Source organism: Thermobia domestica, chromosome 4, assembly GCF_964235325.1.
Source record: "Thermobia domestica chromosome 4, izTheDome1.hap1.1, whole genome shotgun sequence".
NCBI classification, from domain to species: domain Eukaryota; kingdom Metazoa; phylum Arthropoda; class Insecta; order Zygentoma; family Lepismatidae; genus Thermobia; species Thermobia domestica.
Genome location: NC_137457.1, coordinates 168692111 through 168711604, shown reverse-complemented (window position 1 = coordinate 168711604; position 19494 = coordinate 168692111). Strand labels below are relative to the sequence as shown.

General features: G+C 37.6%; 1 long non-coding RNA gene across 1 annotated transcript in view; it reads left to right on the top strand.

The window, feature by feature from the left end:
• LOC145683394 (uncharacterized) overlaps window positions 1-19494 on the top strand; it is a 522616-nt gene that overhangs the window by 407158 nt on the left and 95964 nt on the right. Inside the window, exon 5 of the long non-coding RNA XR_014131076.1 lies at window positions 16756-16767. This is a non-coding gene — a long non-coding RNA (uncharacterized LOC145683394). The remainder of the gene's footprint in view (window positions 1-16755; window positions 16768-19494) is intronic.

The window sequence follows — 19494 nt, the reverse complement described above, 5'->3', positions numbered from 1 at the left end:
AATAACTTTCCGCACGTAAGCTCGAACCGTCACTCTTCGTTTCAGAAATGCCAGTAGCAGTACTAAACCCGCTGGACCACTGGCGCAACTTTGAAGAGCTTGTATTATAAGATTGATAATAGAATTGCTCCAGCGCAGGTTTCTACTTGGATGATTAACCCTTAAGAGATCCGGGGTTTTTGGGCTATTTTTTAGACTTTCAGTCATACAGCTACTGCATCGTCACTATTTATCCTAGGATCATGGTTCATACCTCATTCTCTTCAGAATGAAGCTGGCGTTCAAATGGTACTACTTGAATGCTTATACCATATACCAGAAGGGGGAAAATGATGTCAAATGGAAAATTTCGGAGTAAAAATTTTTTTCTCGCACTTTGGGCCCCCCTGGAGCGACCCTGTTTAAACGTAACCATCTGAAAATATCTGATAAATAGTACTTGGTATACTGAAATTGTGTGCCAAATTTCAAGTTTCTATCTTGAATACCAAGGGCGGAAGAAATTTTATCAGGAATTCCCCCCATGCCCCAAATTACCCCAAAACACCATGATCTCAGGTAAAAAATTTCCTGAGATATCCCTAATTACCCTAGGGTCATGTTTCGCCCATCATTCTCTTCAGAATAGAACTGTCATTCAGGTGGTACCATTCACTGGTCTCTATTATGTATCTAACTCGGGAAAATCTCGTGAAAAGGATTTTTGGTAAAAAATTTCCTTTTTCAACTTTTAGCCCCTCTGTATCCCCCTGTTTTAACGCAGAAATCTGAAAAATTATGGTAAATACTACTCGGTAGACTGATTGTTTGTGTACAATTTCAATCTTCTAGGTGCAAAAATAAGCCAGCACAAAAATAGTACCAAAAATGTCCAAAATTCCCCAATACAGAAGTATATTTTGATAAAAAAATTCCCTGACACTTCGCTAATTACCCTAGGGCCATGTGTTGCACATCACTCTCTTCAGAATAGAACTGCCTTTCAGGCGGTACCATTCACTTGTCTCCATCATGTATCTAAGGCGGGAAAATGAGGAAAAACGGGATTTTTGGGTAAAAATATCCCTTTTTCAACTTTTTGACCCTCTGGATCCCCCCTGTTTTAACGCAGAAATGTGAAAAAATCTGGTAAATACTACTCGGTGGAATGCATATTTGTGCAAAATTTCAATCTTCTACGTGCAAAAATAAGTCCTCCAAATTACTTTACATAAACCCCCCAAAAAAGTATTACACGAAAATATAAATTTTAGACTTATGACCTCATCATTTCTATGTCTCGACACCGGAAGGTGTGAAACCATCCGTAATGTCTTCTGTAATGCCTCTGGACTTGAAAAACGAAAAAAAAGCCGGACGAAAAAGCTCAAATAGGAGAGTTATAACGCAATGTACTGTGAAACACCCCGTATGGTACAAATTGTACCATGGGATCCGCAAAGGGTTAAATATCCATTTTCTGTGGTTTTCAGCAATTTCTTCTTAAGATAATAGTTGATTGTGCATATTGAAACTGTGCATGAGGTATGGAATCAATATTAATCTAAAAAAAAAGGAGTTTGATTTTGTTTTTACATTTTCACATCGCTCGGATGACAGTACGATTTATAGCTAGTGTCTATATACTGAACGGCGAGAATATGCAATTCCCTCTGTATAGATCTGCGGAAATTGTGACGGATGTAGGCATAGTTTTTGAACGAGTTTCCAGCTTTTTGTGGACAGGTGTGTACAGTTATTTCCAGTAACCTTGAACGACAGGAACACGAACACAGATACATAGAGGCAATTTAATATTTCAAAGGATCTCCCACCGAGAATTCAAACTGAGATCCCATCTACTGAAATATCTGATTGGTGGGTTGCCTGGTTCGTTCCCAATGCAAGTAAGCTTGTGACCAGTCTTGGGAAGCAACGTAACGTAAATAACGCGTTACATTTTATCAAAGTAACTGTAATGGTCACGCGTTACAAATTTTTCGGTACCGCACCTAGTTTGCGTTACTTTTTCGCGTTACATTTCGGATGCGTAACTACAATATATATATATATTTGGAAACGAATGTTTCTTTCCTTTAAGTGAATTTCTCACAATGAAACAATCGAGCACCAGCTACGTATGTCAGTGTCCGACAGTCACAAACACACACAGAAACAGATAAGTTCGTAGTGCCACTTGCTGTTTTGGAAGAGCAGGAAGATGAGATGGAAAGTGTTCCTTTGTTTAAAATTATAACCGAAGGGCACTATTAGGTGCAGGACTAATTATCTCTCTTTCTCTCTCTCTCTTATGTTTCAAAAATATTACATGTTTCGGGTATTTTTGAATATTAGCTATGTTTTATGTCTGATTATTTGGTAGTAGTGTTTAGCAGACGGTTCTTCCAAATAAATGTTAAGTAACACAGTAGTAACCAATATTTTGTTTACTGATTTTCTGGAGGAGAAAGAACTTGGCTACCTCTTGGCAACTTAAAAATTGCGGCTACCCACCTGGGCCAAGGGTGGCCATTCATCCAGGTGCTTGACAAAAACAGGTATGTCTTCAGGTTTCGATTTGGAGGCGGTATTAACTGTAGCAAATTAAGTTTCGTCACTGCAATTCCATTATACGACATTTTCTCCCTATAGATATGTGCCTGTCTTTACATGTATTTATTTACCTTATATCAGTAACAAATTTACAAGAAACCCTTTTTTATTAATCTCGTAATTGGGGGCAAGGAATGGAGTTTTTAAGCATATATATAATTAACAGTGCCTCTTTTTTCTAATAAGTTACATTGTAATTCTCAAATAAATATGAATAACCATATTGCTGGAACATTCCTCACTAGTTCTTTTGATATGTCTTTCATAATCACATTTAACAGTGCAGCAAAACCTCTCGAGTATAGACATACAGAATCCTCTGTAGACGAAATTTTAAACAAATGAAGACCTTATTCCTTGCAGTGCTTCAAGGAGAACCAAAGAGAATATGAGCCACAGCAGTGCTTCCGCTGAATATCGATGTATAAACGAACTCGGTTGTTTGTCATCGCGACCACTGATTTACTCTCTCTACGGTCGACCTCTAGGTTGCAATGTAGCGTACCCGCATGTGCATACCCATTTGAGTCCACGTGTTTGTGCCAGTATCGAGAGTGACACCTCGACCTCGATCGCGAGGTCTCTTCCGTATCTTTCTACTCTTGGGCCTTATTTTAACAACTTGTGCCAATGTCCGGAGGTTCCAGACCTTCTGGCTCCGCCACTGATTGGTAGCATGCATTTTTCCTACACATCATCAGTCTCTGTTCACTTCTACTTTCAGCCATAATTTTATTCTTCCAAGCCAAAGAGAATACATTCCTTCTCTTTCGCATTTGGCATTCTTAAAAATAAAATTATGTTATAATTAAACGAGCGATTTTGCCATTTTCAATGTAAATTTCTGTCCCCTCCTGCGCAAAACAAATCTCATGGGCGCAACTTGCGTGTATGCACCCCTTTTTCAAATAAAAAAATGATTTTTTTTCTATATTTTCTGCAAGAGTATTGCCAAAATATAGAATTTCATATCCAGTATTTCTGTTTACTTGGTATACTGGAATTAATAAAATTGGAAGTAATTGTTTTGTGTATGTATAATTGTGCAGAACAGCCATGGATAAATGTTTTGTGCTGCTATATATAAATGTATGAAAATTGTATGGAAAGTTTCTAGAGGGTGGAAAATATTCTTCCCAGGCTGGGACAACAGTAATTAAGTTGGTGCCAGGGAAAGATAAACTATAGACGGGGAATTTCCTTAGCTTTTCCCCTTACAAAAAGGTTTTGTAAGTAACAAACGTTCTGTGTCTGACGTATGACTGCCTACTGTTCAGTGTGGCTTCTTGGATGAGTGAGTAGAGTCGTTGCTTTCTAATTATAAGTTCCACGGTTCGAGTCCTGCTCAGAGCAGTCCAATTTTTTCATTATTTGTTTCTAATATCTGAAGATGTTTCTCCCCCTTCGTAATCATCTGGTTCTCTCAGCTGAGTTTGTGACCGTCTGCCACAAAACTATGTTTTTGGACGAACAGTGTATTTCTTTTTAACTTTTACTCATGCAACGAAATTATTATTTTACTCATAGAAATGAAAAGCTATTTCTCTTTTGGTGAGAACTTCAACTCTTTCTGTGTATGCAGGTGTTCTTCAGCCGTTCTTATCGTTTCTCACAGTGGAACAAAGGACCTGTTGTTTTTCAATGCAACGCTTGTCGTCTGGACAGAGTGCTTCGTAGCAGCAAACTTATTTTTTCTTTCCCTAAAATAGTTTCCAACTTATAGTCTTCGTCACCATGACTGTTCCGCATATATGTTTTTCATAACAACATTTATTAAGATTTGGGAATATTTTTGGACGCGAAGTTGATATTGTGTGTGAATGATATTGTCGTGTTCTCACGCACTCTTATTACGTCATCCTTCCTACCGTGAGAACAAGTGTTCATGTCCTGCAGGAGCCATAGGTGAAATGACTCATTCACACAATTACCATCGTTCGCTCCTTTCCACTGAACTGTTTTACGTATAACAGAAGTGCATAAAAATCCAATAACCATGGAAAGAATTTATTAGTTTAGACTGCCACACGTTTTTAAACTATTATTTCCAAGCTTCACCCTCACGGGACCAAATCAAATGTTGCCAGTGTTCTCTATTATAACATCGACCTATTAGCATTGTGTATGAATGCAGAAAACTTTAGCATTTTCTTTATTATTTGATATAGTGCATTGTCAACCCTAAGTCTAGCGAACGGGTTGTTCCCAAGGGTCAGTAGAAGCGGAGAGTTAGCAAAAGGAATTCGTCGTAAGAGGGTTAGCAAGAAGTCATAATATGAAGAACATTGTGTTGCTATATTAACATATAGGGTGTGAAGCTAAAACAGTGAAGGAATACCTTATGGGCACGTAGCACCCTTTTGGAGTCAAGAAACTTCATCAATTGTATTTCCCCATTCCCCTTGTCATTATTACACAGTGAAAGTCTCGTCACAGTGCGAATAGTAAATTTATAGTGCAAGTGATATTTAAACAAGGGCTATGTTTCTAATGTTCGTATATAGTGCGGGCATATCTACATTTACCATGCAGTGTTAAGAGTTTTATTCTTCATTTCGTTTATTCGATTGCGTCACTGCAATTTCTTCTCTTTGAGCATCTACCTCTGTAAAGTAAAGATTTTGTGTTGTTAACATATTCCACTGCGCATATATGCGTGTTTAATAAATAAGAATTCACCTAAGTAAATATTATCGTCTTCATTCATGTATGTGTGAATTCCTGCGAGCAGACGGTTTGCCAGTTACGTATATGTATGCGTGTGCATACGCAAAAGTAAGTATAATACAACCTGAGTCTCAAAAGCACCAATGTGGCTCATGTCAAATCACTTGTCATATTTCAATATTATCAATCTGCGCCCAAACAGAGTATGAGCCTGGACCGGAATTGTTATAAGCTGTTTTCTTAGAGAGTTCTTCGGGAACCAACACCCTAGGGAAACGGTAGGTAGCAAGTTCTTCACTTGAATTCAACAATTGGTAATGGGATGCTCTCAGGTTTGCGTGAGCTTTTATATGTCTACTTACCAAATCAAAATTTTCGACAAAATATGGATGCTATCCGATCATTTTGTTTCAAATTCTAAATTTGCACATGCAACTGTATCTCTCTTTCATCATATTTGCATCTCTCGTTCTCCAATGTCATCAGCTATGGCATGAGATGGCTTGGGAGCAAAACTTGAAATCATAAAAGTGCCATACCAATGGGCTCACTCTCACTAAGCATTTAATTAAATGTATGTGTTTTCACACTGAAAGAGAGGGTATCCGCTCTTCCTACCCTCCTGAAGTGACAGAATGTTTTTTCAGACTCTGCAAAGTCATTTCAGATCAAAAGACAGAAAGAGTAATTATTCCAACAGAAACAGGATTGGGCTTTAATTTTTTGTTTCAATTTATCGTCTCAAATAGGTCAAATATCAAGTAATATGTTTGCCATAAGAACTACACGTATAAGATTTATTTATTTTTGGAGAAATTATGCTGTAGACGGTAGGGGGAATTTCGCCCAAGTGTACGGGAATTTTCAGCTCCTGGCGATTATGCCACCCGCCTTTTTAACAGCTAATTTGGTTGCGTACTTCCCGGCAGATGCTTCGGACTCAGTTGGTGGAACACCTTAGCCGTAAATCTCCATAAGGCTGTACCATCCAGAAGTGTCCCTCGCTGTACAATTATACCCAGTTCTTCATCCCCTTTCATCCCCCTTCATCACGTCAATCGGAAGAACTCCTTTAATTTATGTCAGTTCATGTAGTTTTATATACAGTTAAGATATGTTGATGGCAAATATAATTAAGATTACAAGGTATTTGAATGGTGTATATCATTGGAAGGAAAACCCTAGGCAGGACGAAACTGCGCAACATGCGCGTCATGTAGTGAACTCCGTAATTTCGCAATATTTAAGGATAGAGAACGACTAAATATGTTGGAACACTATCCATGTCTAGTGATGTAGTATTGAGGATTCAGCATCAAGGGTTTAGCAGTTCTGTTGACACTCTTCGTATTTAGGTAATGAAACGTTAGATGTTAGCGATCGTGATTTTGTAGCTCGGGTAAATGAATTAGAATCTCTTTTGGATATAACTCTCTGGCAGATATTTAATAGAAGAAATTCTCCCCGCTGGTCTAGTGGCTAAAATATGTGCCTTTCTTGCTCATTCTCCTGGGTTCGATTCCCGGTGGGAGACCCCTTGGGAACTAATGTTGCATGTGACTCCTTTAGAAATGTACAATTCTAAATTTAAGTCCAACAGTGTGCCACAATTGAGAATCTCAATATACGATATTGACATAGTGAACTACAAAAAGAAGTGAAATATGAACAAAACCCCAGAGGTGCAAAAAGTTCAGCCAAGTTCCTCAGCCTCAAAAAGTGTTCAGATGAGAATGGATGAACGAAGTTCCTTGGTCTCTGCATATGAAACGAACATTGGAACTTACGTGTCAAGAAAAATGATGTTAAGGAATCTTAGGGATAGTCGTGGTGGGCGTGATGGGTTTTGGACCACCACCAACCTTAGAAATATCAACTTTTCTAAGGCGCTAAGGCAAGTATATAGAGTATACTGCAGTAAGATTGGTGGTTCAAAACCCAGACAAAGAAAACTAATATCCCTTTGGGAACCTCAGTACAATTTGTACCATACCGGTGTTTCATGGAACATTGTATTATAACTCTCCTATTTGAGCTTTTTCGTCCGTTTTTTTTTTGTTTGTTTTTCAAGTCCAGAGACATTGCCGAAGACCTTACGTATGGTTTCACATTATCCTGCGTCGAGACATAGGAGGTGATGACGTCATAATTCTAAAATATATATTTTCTTTTATTAAGCCTATGTTCATTATTTTTGGTGGGCTTATTTTTGCACGTACAAAATTGAAGTTTTTCACAAACATTCAGTCCACCGAGTAGTATTTACCAGATTTTTCAGAGTATGCGTTAAAACACGGGGGATCTAAAGAGGCAAACATATGAAAAAATATATTGTTTACCAAAAATCCCTTTCTTCAGGATTTTCTCGCCTTAGATACATGATGGAGACACGTGTTTCATACCGCCTGATGAGAATGATGGGCGAAACATGACCCCAGGGTAATTAGGGATGTGTCAGGGAATTGTTATCAAAATATACTTCTGTATAGGGGAATATGGGGCATTTTCGTTATATACATATTTTTGGCGGGCTTATTTTTGCATCTAGAAGATTGAAATTGTGCACAAACATTCAGTCCATGGGTAGTATTTAACAGATTTTTTCAGGTGGGGTCTAGAGGGGCTTAAAGTTGAAAAAAGGGATATTTAGACCAAAAAATCCTTTTTCTTTTTAATTTTCCCGCCTTAGATACATGATGGAGACATGCGAATGGCACCGCCTGAAAAGCAATTCTATTCTGAAGAGAATGATTGTCGGATTATAGTCCTACGGTAAATAGAGATGTCTCAGGATTTTTTTTTACATGAGATCATGGTGCTTTCCGGTAATTTGAGGCATTGTGGGAATTCATGATAAAAATTTCTCCCGCCCTTAGTATTCAAGACAGAAACTTGAAATTTGGCACACATATTTAGTATACCAGGCACTATCTATCAGATTTTTTAGAGATGTCTACGTTCCAACAGGGCCGTTCCAGAGGGGGCCAAAATCTGAAAAAAATCCCCCGAAATCTTCCATTTGACACACTTTTCCCTCTCCTGGTATATGGTATGAGCATGCAAGTGGTACCATTTGAAAGCCAGCTCCATTCTAAAGACAATGAGGTATGAACCATGATATTCCTATTTTTGTCACTGAATTCTTAGCTGCAGCATTTGCTGCACTTTTGTACTACCCGCAACGGGTACATATCTACTCAGACAACATGGCCGTTGTTTATTGTCTCCAAAGAAAAATTAGTCGTGTATTCTATCTGCTTCCAGTTGCTCATCTGTTGTATTTGTTAGATAATTTTGTAATTTCTTATGTACAATCTGAAAAGAATAAAGCAGATGGAGTCTCACGCGCCTTTGGCGCGATCCTACAATTACCCTCAGCCAATCAGAGCGTTCCACCTGGCAGCCAGGCTAAAAAAACCTGGCAGCCAGGTGGGAACAGCTTAGTTTGAGCAAGTTGAGGGTGATGGTAGGGTCGTGCTAGAAGCGCGCGTGGGATTTCCGATTGATTTTCATAACAATTTCACCAGAAAGATCGACATCCGCGACACTGATTTGTCCATGTTGACTTGCCAAGTAAGCGAGAATATGACACTAAGAGCACTTTGTAAGTTCTCGGGGGTACCTATAAGTAGATTCTCCTTGTTGCACAGATTCCACTGTACTTTCACTATCACTATCACTACGGTCATCCTCTTGTTCGTCATCACTGCCTTCTGGAGTATCTTGACGCGGAACACCACTAAATTGTTCGATCAACTCACGCCAAATCAGTGTCGCGGTTGTCGATCTTTCTGGTGAAATTGTTATGGATCGCGCCAAAGGCGCGAGAGACTCCATCCGCTTTATTCTTTTCAGATTGTACATAAGAAATTACAAAATTATCTAACAAATACAACAGATGAGCAATTGGAAGCAGATAGAATACACGACAATTTTTTCTTTGGAGACAATAAACAACGGCCATGTTATCTGAGTAGATATGTACCCGTTGCGGGTAGTACAAAAGTGCAGCAAAGGCTGCAGCTAAGAATTCAGTGACAAAAATATTAAGCTCTGGGAGCTCCGTCCATTGCATAACAATTTCACCAGAAAGATCGACAACCGCGATGGAAGTTGGTGTGGCATCTACATGGCACTGAGCGGAGCATGTAAGACCCTGCCAGATCGATCGCGGTTGCGATTGAACAGTCCGTAACACAGAGGCAACAAACTGTAGATATTTACGATGTATCACAGAGAATGCGATGGGGTATATCAGGTTGGTGACTGGGGCGCACCAGACAATATATCCTGAAAGAACTTGTCGGGCCCGGCGAGAGCGATGCAAGAGGGCTAGCGGGCACGATCGCACTATATCCAAATAATGAGAATCAATTGTAAGCGAATTGTCGTCGAAGTCGACCCAGATTCCCAAGTATAGAAGTCGTTTGGTGGGATATAACACTGATTTGTCCATGTTGACTTGCCAAGTAAGCGAGAATATGACGCTAAGAGCACTTTGTAAGTTCTCGGGGGTACCTATAAGTAGAATATCGTCATAATAGATGAGGAACTTTACTAAATGAGCAACATGGGTATTTAACTCGTGCATCACAAAACGTTGCATAATGAGGTGGCTAAGAGCCCACCCCATGGGAAGACGAGTGAATCGATAAGTTTTCTCCCCACACAGTGGCCTCCACTAGGATAAATAGTGATGATGCAGTAGCTGTTTGACTGAAAGTCTAAAAAATGCCCCCAAAACCCCGGTTCTAGTAAGGGATATTCCTCCACGAAGTGTCAGGGTGAATTATGTTAACGAGCCTTACGGATGGTGTTTGTGAGCGTAGTGGATTTGGGGGTGACCACTAGCCTTAGGGCTGAAATATCTCGCGCGTGAAACTAGGAAGAGACATCTTAATGTATTCGAATATGTTAGACACCTCGCGCCAAGTTCCAGTGTTCGTTTCAGGTGCAATGGCGAAGGAACTTGGCTCATCCATCCTCATCTCAACACTTTTTGAGGCTGACGAACTTGGCTGCACTTTTGCACCTCTGGTGTTTTTTGTTTATATCTAACTTACAGCGCTAGTCACGGGAATAATCCTATTTAAAATGTCACATCACTTCTCCACCTAGAAGAAGGGCGAAACAAAATGCATTACTTCCCATTCAGAAAAATTAATTATTGCTATGACGGTATTTGAACCCAGGTAGTTGCAATGGGAGTTTCCTGTTTCACAATTTCTCTTAAACAAATCGCAACAGGAGTAAATGAAATGAAAGCTTTGAGTTTTCCGTCCCACGGTTATGCCGGTTAGGCTAAAGGAGACGGTGATAATGAGAGATGAGTGAAATGGTGGAATGAAGAAAGTGGGAGGAAACGGGACAACCCCGAGAAAACCCACGTGCACGGTGTTTGTCCACCACAAAGTTCACTTGGCGGGGGCTGGGATCGATCCCGGGACCCCAAGCACCAGAGGTGAACGCTCTACCACTGAGCCACCGCGCCCCCCTGCAACAACAGGAGTATTCGCCACTTACACATCATGCCCTTTCGACGTATTCCAAACACTACAGGAACACGAACACAGAAATACTGAGGACAATTAAAATTCCGACCTTGCTCTTCACAGGAATTCGAACCCCCAGTGGATTGCGTCTCATGATCATGTGGCCTTAATTTGCCACAAATTCTTCATATGGACATAAGAAAATAAACTAGTAGTTATGGTACATAAACACAGAACTGTCTTTTTCTACAAATGTTGATCCAATTAAAAGAATATGAAAATAATTTATGTCGTGTCTTCTTCTTTGAAAATTAGAAGTTATGTAAGAGACGAAAAGTAATGTAAATCTTGACAATCCCTGCAACCGATGACCAGCGCCGTAAGTTAGATTTTTTCTGAGGGAAAGCAAACATTAATAAGCTTATTTGGACCCCTAGAAAAAGTTGTTCTTCTGATTCTTGGGTCCCCTCTCTCCAACTTTCTCTTAATCTTTATAAAACTAAAGATGAAAATGGCTTCGGTAATTTATCAATGCAATCTTTCTTTATGTGATTAAGGACGTACTCTCCACATATTACCTTGTATTCAATCGTCGGTACGTGCTCTTTCTCAGAGATACACCGTCCCTCATTATTAAGATTATTTGTGTAATTTCTCATGTAAATGTCACAAAAACATGAAAAACTTCTACGAAAAACACCCGTCTACATATATAAATGTACAGAGTTTAACAATTGCATGGCCAAAGTGAAGAGTGATCCAAATAAGTAAAAATATTCCAATAAGCATGGCTACGATGCCCCTTGATTTACGAATTACGGGGTGTTCGAATGTCAAGTTCCTGCAATTGCGTACTTTAGGGGAGTAAACGGAAATGCTTAATATTCCTGAAATAATACAATAAGGTGGAATTATGACTCTAGAAATACATTTACATTAACATTGAGAACGAAACTAATCAACATTTGAGGTTATTTGCTTGTCAGTGTTGCCAACCAGTACATTTTTCCTAAATTTGAAAATGATCAAGTTACATTTCAATTGAAACCAAATTTGATACTATTTATATAAATATGATTGATATTAATTTTCTCCCAATATGTTAGGAGAAATCGCGTTCACAAATTCTACCAATCATACACAAGAACTCGCAAACAATATTATGTTCAGCTTTAATAAACGTTATCAATACCCTCAAATACTAACAGCACCCAGACGTCAATGTCTACCAGCTGCACTGTGAGAAACATTGGACGTGTCACACCATATCCGATGGTCTAATGACGAAAACTTTGTTGTTAAATGATAACATCTATAAAATAACATAAGGTGTAAACGCCCCTTAAATTCTACTTACAAAACATCATTATTCGGAAAGCGTACACAACACTATGGCAGAAATCACGTTCGAAACGTTTACGAATGACCATAACATTGAATTGTAAAATGGCATTTGTTTCCTATTAAGCGTTTATTAATGTTTATTACCCGCTAGATTTGGAGAAACACCCACAACATGTGTTATGATTAAGATAACGAACATATCATCAATTAGTATGGTCTAGGCTCTAGAACAAAATATTCATTTGCTCTCAATTGAAACATGGGGCACGTAATTCACCATTGGAAAGCTATTTTTAGTCTATTTAAGGTAATGTTATTTGTTTCCACACTCAATAACTTTTTGCCCTATCCCATGTTTTGAACTGCACTGCCAATGAAGTGATAAATTGGTAGTGTTCGTTGAGTGCTTCCACAAGGTTCTTCATGAATCGAAATTCTATGTTGAAAGAAGGAAAAAGAATTTATGAGGAGGAACCAATAGTTCTGCTTTTACGTTACATACTCGTGGGATAATTTTTTCCCATTTCACAAAATGTTGCCACACATAATGTTTGTCTTTTGCACGACTGACCAAAAACACAGAAATCAAATAAAATTCCGTGAAACCACTTTTAACCCAAGCAGCAAACAAATAATCTTCAGTCCATGATCCTTGTGTTTTATAACACGAAAAATTACAGATATATTTTCACGAGTTTCTTTTAAGCCAATGCCATGGAACACCAGAACTGATGGCAAAATTATGAACTAATAAAGCTTTCAAACTGAATTTTCAGTAGAGAAAAGTCGTCAATCATCTGGATTGTATAAATCGCCAACTGTGTTCAACAAACCAATAAATTATATAAAGAAAGATATATTCTCCTCTATAACAAAATACTTTTCAAACTGTTGTTATCGGTGTCGAATCTCTGAAATCTTTATACTAACTACCAAACTAAGTCTTTGGCCTATGGAACCCGGAGGTTCAGTGCCGCGTTCACAGAAGCTTTCCACTGACTTCTATCCTTAGCCAATTGGAGCTAGTTTCCACTTTGTATTTCTATCTCTGCCAGATCCATCTTAATATTGTCCTCCCATCTTCGCCTAGGTCTTCCTAATGGTCGTTTTATGATTGGTCTTGCGGTCAAGACATTGAAGCGTTTCTATTTTCTTTCATTCTAGCTACATGACCTAAACACCTAAGCCTCCTAGACTTAACGACCCTAACAATGTTGGGTAAATCGCATAAATTATGTAGTTCCTCGTTATGAAGTTTCCGCCATTATTCATTCACGTTCCTCTTGGGTCCGAATATTCGTCTCAGGCTCTTCTTCTCAAATACTTTCAGTCTATGTTCTTCCCTCAGAGTAAGCGACCATGTTTCGCAACCATACAGAACAACAGGCATGATTATCGTTTTGTATATTGTAAGCTTCAAATTCCTCGACAGAATTTGCGACGAAAAGATATTTTGAAACGAACAGTAACACGAATTCCCTCCTTTTATTCGACATTTAATTTCTTCGTGAACATGATTTTCGTCTGTTAATATTGATCCTTGATATTTGAAACTATCCACTTTATCAAAAGTATTATTTAATCTTTTAACACATCCACAATTTGCCGTATTACGGTACCGATGCACTTCCATGTATTTAGTTTTCTCTGCATTTACTTCTAAACCCATATCCCTGCAAGCGTTTAATAAGGTCTGTGCATTCATTTCTATTGTTCTCCTATCATCTCCTATTAAATTTACATCATCAGCTTATGCCATAACCTGGTGAATACCGTTCAAATATAGGTTGCTATCTTTGATTTTCCTTATAGCGTCTTCCAGAACAAAGTTAAATAATAATGGTGACAACACATCTCCTTGTTTCAAGCCAATTTCTACGTCAAAGCTCGTGGACAAAACTTTTCCTACCTGGACGTTATTTGGGATTCATTTAAACATATTTTAATTAATATAATTAGCATTCTAGGTATTCCAAGTTCTGTAAGAACGTTTTGTAAAGTTTCTCTCCTAACCCAGTCGTATGCCTTTCTAAAATCAGTAAGTAGTTGATATACCGGAGTATTCTATTCCCACTTTTTTCAAGTATTTGGCTAATGGTAAATATTTGGTCGATAGTGGATCGGTTTCGTCTATATCAGCGCTGATAATCTCCATTAATTTCATCTAGGTATGGGGTCATTATTGTTAATAGAATATTTGAAAGGATTTTATTGGATGTTGACAGAAAAGAAATGCCTCGATAAATATTACAATCAGTTTTGTCGCCTTTCTTCGAATTGGAACAATAATTGATTTTTCCTCTCTTGTGGCAATTCTTCCTTGTTCCAGATAAGGAGAATGTGTTTGTGTATCTTGTTCCATAATTTTTCAACACCAGATAAAATCAACTCAGCCGGAATTTCATTTACACCCGAATATATGTGTTTCTTTAATTTCTTTGTAGCGGTTTCTACTTCTAATCGGTTGGGTTCTGGTATATATGGTTCTGCGGTGTGTATATCTTTTTCTCCACGCACATAGAATTTTTTATACTAGGAAAAAATAATTTCCCTTGCTGTCATCTGTAAGCTAAAAGTTCCGATGCTTATTTCGACAAAATAGTCTCGTGCTAAATAAATTGTCTTCCTGTTTTTTCAAATGTATGTCACCGTCAGCATGTATTAGTATATTGTCTGGTTCTTTTGATGTACATGCACTTGGCTACGGTGAAATGTCAGATTAATTCGAGTGAAGTTTGTCCATAATATATGTGTCAGTGGGTACAAGTATTGTTAAATTGCCACTGTGAGGCACAGGTGGTATGGGTCAAGGAATATTATGGTATTGGATAACGTGTTCACTTTTAATAGACGCGGAGAAAATCTTAGTCATGCAGAAGTAAGTCATTAAGATGGTTTCTTGGTATCCTATGCACCATCGGTATAGCAAAAGCCAAGGTCTTTAGTTTACTATGTAGCCAAAATCTAATATTTGTTGTACAACTTATGCCGCACTGACGAGGAACTCATGGCTTGTCCTCGTCGTCAACTCGACAACAGAAGTACAAAAATAAGCAAATTTTGTAATGTTATATATTTTCTTCCTTTGTGCTTTATGTGTACATTTACCTAGTCACAACACACGTAACGAAACTTTGCCTGGATGATAAGTGCACGTTTGGCGCGGACGAACTCGTTTCATTATGTACCAATAATTCACATGATACATAGCAAATCATTCGATTATTTTAAAAAAATGCTTCAAACACGCTTAAACAATACACACGCAAGAGCGGAACCTGGTTCGATTCCCGGTCGGAGCACTCGGTCGAAGAAGAGCGAATAGTTTTTTATAGGCCAGTCATAATGAATGAGGTCAACCTTGGTTTACCTTATTTACAAAAAGCAAATGTCGGGGTTGTATCTAACTAGGCAGCTTCCTCCATTTCCCAATCCGTTCTTCCTTCCCTTGTCCAGAATAGTGTGAGGCGCGTCACCCCTCATATGTGATCGGATAAATGGCCATACATGTAAACAACCCACAAATCTAAATCTTAAATTCCAAAAACGTACTTGAAGAGATCATGTCAAGTATAATTTCGACACCTCAAGAAGAAATACATTTTCTTTGCAAGGAAAGGGGGACGCGATAAGACGATGGAGTATACGTTTTGTCACTTTGAATCATCGATGGGCTAGAACGAAAATACATAGTGATATGCAGCTCAAGTGAAAAAATAAATAATTCTTTTATAACATAATTGGCTTAAAATTAGTGTTGCTAATTAAGGGATTTTGTCACTAAACCTAGTAATTTGATAATACGTATACTTTAAAGACAAGATATGTTTCGTTTACCATTGTTAAACTAAGGATTTGCGACTATAGAGATGTCATACAGCGAATAAATTAGAATTATTTTCGTTTAAAAATTAATTTTTATAGCAAATTTTCATAGTTCTTTTAGTGATATTTCTTTTAACGTCTTGGGAACAGTACTTATGATTGCTACCTATTTGGAAAAAGTGACTTTTAGAGGTCCTATGTCCTTATGGCAAAGACTTTTAAACTTTTACTCTTCGATTCTTGACGGTTAACTGCGCTTACTTTACGTTGTTCATTTTAATACGTGAATTATATGTATGAGCGTAATATATATCTCACGTAATATCTCAAAACTGTGACGCGATGTGCAAAAATTGTTATCATTTTCGTTCTCTACGTACCAAAATCACTATTATTTTCCCGGAGGTAAAAAACATGTTGGGCACTGTAATCATTTATTTTAAGGTAACTTAAAAACATTAACAAGAAGAAGCTCTTTTGTATACAATTGTTTTCTTTTTGTTATATGTAACAATGAGTACTTAATGATGTAGAAATGTATGAATGGATATAATGTACCAGTCAATAAACACTGTATGCTGTGTTTTATGTATATGTAAAATATTTCTGGGAAACGACGAAACGTTTAAAATATTTAAGAAGGTGTTTGAAAGCATCTACAGTTAGAAGTATTGCATATTGTGTATATATATATATATATATATATATATATATATATATATATATATATATATATATATATATATATATATGTAGTATATTTACAATATTTTTCAGTAGTATATATTTTCTATCGACAAAAATACTTAATGAGTTTAAATTAATACTTTTCAAGGGAGGCGGCATGGTAAGTATACAATGATGTTTTGTTGACTACTAATATTAAAGAAATTATGCAGTTCACATTTCAAGTACACTCGATGATTTTCTGCCACACACATACACACACACAGACATATATATATATATATATATATATATATATATATATATATATATATAGATAGATAGATAGATAGATAGATAGATAGATAGATAGATAGATAGATATAGATAGATAGATGGATAGATAGATAGATAGATAGTGAGAGAGAGAGATATATATACTGACTGCATTACAAAGTCTCTATATTTGTAATTTATATTTACTGTGGCAACCGGGGATTCTGTCTGGCGTATGTGGTCGTACGATCATCACCCTTGTTTATCGCGCTCACAGCCATTCGAAGATCTAAAAGCGTAATATGCACACAAACTGTGTATGGTTGTGAACTCGCAAAGTGTAATACAACTGCTTGTCAAGGTAAACACTGAGAGAAGAAAGGATGCCTAGAATATAGAGTGCATGCAACGATGATTGATACTGTTAAAAAACATATTCATTTACCTGTTCGTGGACTTTCCGCCTATAGCGCTACTGTGGAACAACGTATATTATAACTGTATAACTGTTTTAGGTCTAGCGGTGGAAGTGACGACGGAAACTATGTTGTTAACATTGACTGCGATAAGACAATGCTTTGCTGCTTCTGAGTTTCGTTTTTGTCCTCTTTGAGGCGCCAAACTCGTTGTTTTGCTTGTTATGAGCGCTGAAGATGTTCCTGGGGAGCAAAGTGTTTAAAAATGTGGACATATATTCTTATTTACGATAGAAATATGAAATGCACTTTTTATTATCAGAAAGTATTAAATTGTTTAACTGTTGAAAAAATAACAAAATGAAGTTGTGCCTGTAAATGCATATTAGGCCAGGACGTAGGAATTGACAGTGGTGATTTCAGATTTCCTTGTGAAGGAACTTCATTACATTAGTAATGAAAATCATTATTGAGAAAATACTGGTAATTCAGATTGAGTGCGATAGGAGGCAATGTTAATTTCAAATTTTACCCTGAATAAACGATGAGTGAATATAGTACTGCAAAATTCTGGTAATTCAGATTGAGTACGATAGGAGGTAATGTTCATTTCAAATTTTACCCTGGGGAATTGAATAAACAATGAGTGAATACCGGTATAGTACTGCAAAAATCCACTTAGCCCACATTGACCAGGCCCAGAGAAATGCCGTGGAGGGAATTTAGAATATCTGGGACATTTTATGGTCTTATGGTGAGTTTTATGGTCGTATGTCCATTGTTCCATTCTCTGCGTCCCTCTCTAAATGGACACTGATACTTTTTTCTATGTCAAAGTTTTGTGCTAGTGTTTTTGCAGAAAGCCCTGACTTTTGTCCTGTAATCTTTATTTACTTAGTTCACTATTTAAGTTTAGGATTCTCTTTGAGCAGCAATGTTATATGAGACGTGAAATTCTGAAGAAAATTAAGTTTTGAGGACTGGAGACTTGCGACCCACCTTTAGAAATCGAAAGTTGTTTGCCATTGCTGTGATTTGCGACCCCTGAGTTTTGTGTTCTTGCAATTTCCAAGATATCACTTTCAAGCAAACGGGACACACATCTTCAGTCCCCCCACTTTAGAAATAGGAAGTTTCCTACAGTTTCTATCCTTGACACTTTGACGAAACTAGAAGGGATAGACTTCAAAATCAGCCATTTACGATTTCATTTTTGATCATTGTAGAGCGAAAACGGTAATAGATAGCGAGAACTGTTTTAACAATGAGTTGAGCATCTCAAAAATATAGTCGTGCGGATTTGGTCTATGTCTCCTACCATAAAATTAGCAGGCCAATACTGCCTTTCTTAAAAAATATAGTCGACATATGTGCAGTACTGATTATAAGATATGGAGCACTAACGAACACTAACGATGGGATGTGCGGCACTAGAGAGCACTAAAGAAACAGTAATGACAGATGTAATCAAAATTGTTGTCTGCATAGATTTCATCCCTGTTCTGCTGCCATAAATTTAGCAGGCAAAAAATGATTTTCTTGAAAGACGTAGCCGTTAGCTTTGAGAAACCAACGGTCTGACATGCGACACTAACGAGCACTCATGAAGCACTAATGAGGAGTGTAATCTAAATTGTAACCTGCTTTAGACTTGGTTCCTGTTCTGATGGCATCAAGTTAGCTGGCCAATACTTGCTTCTTAAGAAATGTAGCTGTTATTCGTGAAGCATTAACGATGGAATATGCGGCACTAACGAGCACTCGTTAAGCACTAATGAAGGATGTAATATAAATTGTGGTCTTCTTTGGTCCCTAGTATGCTGGAATGAAGTTAAAAGGCTAGTAATGGCTTTATTAAAAACGTAGCCCATATATATCGAATATTAACGATGGGATATGCAGCACTAACGAACATTAACGATGGGATGTACGGCACTAACGAAGATGTAATGACAGATCCACTAACGGTTTCATATGAAGCACAAAAGATCACTAATGAAGCCTAATGACGGGCGTAATCAAAACTGTGGTCTCCCATAGATTTCGTCACTGGTTTGCTACCATACTATTATCAGATCAAAATTGGCTTTCTTAAAAAGTGTAGTCCTTATCAGTGGATCACTAACGGTGGAATATGCGCGCCTGACGCGTGCTGATGAAGCACTAATTGCATATGTAATCAAAATTGTACCCTCCAGTTGATTTTGTTCCTCGTT